This window comes from Solanum tuberosum, unplaced genomic scaffold (genome assembly GCF_000226075.1).
Source record: "Solanum tuberosum cultivar DM 1-3 516 R44 unplaced genomic scaffold, SolTub_3.0 scf00471, whole genome shotgun sequence".
Classification (NCBI taxonomy): Eukaryota; Viridiplantae; Streptophyta; class Magnoliopsida; order Solanales; family Solanaceae; genus Solanum; species Solanum tuberosum.
In genome coordinates this window covers 43,347-45,802 of record NW_006239389.1, presented here as the reverse complement: position 1 = coordinate 45,802, position 2,456 = coordinate 43,347, and positions in this window count along the sequence as shown.

Sequence of the window (2,456 nt, the reverse complement as noted above, 5' to 3'; positions counted from 1 at the left end):
AATTGAGTTAATTAAGGATAAAAAATAATGTTAATTTGTTTGGATTCCTTATTTAGTGTTAATCATTAATTATCTATAATAATTTCAAATTAAATAATAGCCCACAAATTCAGTCTTTTAATTTATTATTTTTTAATTCCATTTTTAAAAAAACAATTTTGTTTATTTTTTTTTTTACAGTGTTTTTCCAATTAATAAAACATTTCTCTTTTTGGTGAATTTGTTAAAACCTGAAATTTTAAATGCTATAACTTGAAACTGAAACTCTACTGCTATAGCTCGAAAATAATACTATAATATATGTTATATATGAAATTTTCACCATGAATTATTACTTGCACACTTAAATTATTAATATTCTTCATAGTTTATTACTGATTACTATTGATAAGAAAAAATTCTAGTTACCTAGCTAGGCGTGAAGCCCTAGACTTGGTCTACACATGCCAAAAGAACTATCTGTGATTTATATTTTACAATATTGGCATGAAACACATTAAACATTTTTTCTTTATAGAAATAAACACTATAATTATAGTGGTGTGAAAAATATTTCTACACCAAAGGAAAATATTTATAAAAGAACTAGTCAAGTGTAAGTGATTTTAATTACATGCGTGTTGCGTTTTATTATTACGTAAAATTTTTTTAAAAATAAAGTAACTTTTATAAGATTATAAAAAGTATACTCGAAGACTAACCTAATTCACCATCACAAATAATTAAGGAGCAAAATTAAATATAATAAATAAAGTTTTACCATTAATATCAAAAGTCAAAATCACATTGATATTTATCATATATTTTTCTCTTTCCATATATTTTAGTATTCCTTACTGAAATACCATATATTTTAAAACTCCTTACTTATGCAACCTATAAATTGTATTAACATATATTAGGGTTTTTGTATGAATTCATGATGAAGAAATCCACCGCTGACATATTGCCTGAATGCCTCATTGAAAAAATTGTCTCTTACCTTAGTTTTAAAGATGCAGCCAAAATGAGCATTCTCTCGAAAACATGGCTACGATCGTGGTTGATACATCCCAACATTGAATTCAAATATCCTGGAGGAAATTCAGTAGTGGATACAATCATGAACCGATACAGGGACGGAAAAATTCTGATAGATAAGTTTGAATTATCATACTCTTATAATCCTGAAGTTCCCCAACCTATTGATAAGTGGCTTTTTATTGCGCTTGAGAATGATGTAAAGTCTATATTCTATAGAGTTCCTAACTTTGCATTGTCTATTTTTATAATCTTGGAAGCAAAATCTTTACGAGAATTGGTTGTGGAGTATTCTAAACATATGCCTGTTATTTTGTTTTCTAGTCGTATCCCGTATTGCACTTGTTTGAGAAAGCTTTCTCTAACCCGTGTCAAATTAGATGAATACATGCTTCAAACTCTACTTAATTGTTGTCCCTTGATTGTCAATTTCATCTTTGAGTATTGTATAGGGTTGGAAGAGATTGAGTTGTTGATCTTCGATAGATTAAGTCAGTTACCATTAAGACAAGGACAGAACCAAAGCAAGTTGTTAAAATCCGAGCACCAACTCTTGAACACTTGTCTTATCATGGTTATTTATCGGAAAATTTGGATATTATTGAATGTGAGAATCTAAAATCTTTAGATATATCATATATGGAAATGTCTGGATTTCTGCAGAAGCTTATTTCTAAATCTCAATTGTTGAAGGACTTGAAGATTCAATATTGTAAGGGTGAAGTGGAGATTGATTCTTCCAACTTGGAGTCAATTGAGTATATGGGATATGAAATTCCTAAACTTAAAATTGCAAGACAATTGAAGAAGTTGAAAATGGATCATTACTGCTCAGGCAGTTTAAAAGCTGCATGGTTCTATAACTTGAGGAAGTTTCTATCAAATTCGACCTCTTGTCCTCAAGTTTCCCTTTGGTTTTCCCAATGCAATGAGATCAACTTGACAGATTTGCACTACGGAGTTGCTACTCCCAAAGTTGACGTTTTAAATGTGAGTTGTAGATGGACGAATGGGGAGTGCGCAGCGTTTCTGGATGCTTTGTTATGGAGTTTTCATCCAAGAAGACTCAACATACAATCAACAAGCGCAACATTTAAATGCTTCATTAATCGTTTGATATATTTGAAGAATTTGAGTCAGTACTCTCCTTGGCATAGTCAATTCAAAGAAGCACAAGTCTACATATTAGATTTTGATGATGATAAAAGTCAGAGTTGGCGTCCTGTACAACTCAAAATAGGAGAGCTATCAACAAGGATTGTTAGCGAGAAGGTGGATTATTTCTTTTTATTAGATTGGTGATGCAGTTTATTCTATTGCAAATTGAATGCCCTTATTTATATGAATATGCACTTTATTTTCTTTATTTCTCAAGCTACACGAAATTGAGCTCCTGAACCAGATTCCATCTCTTTTATGTAATAGTAATTATTTTT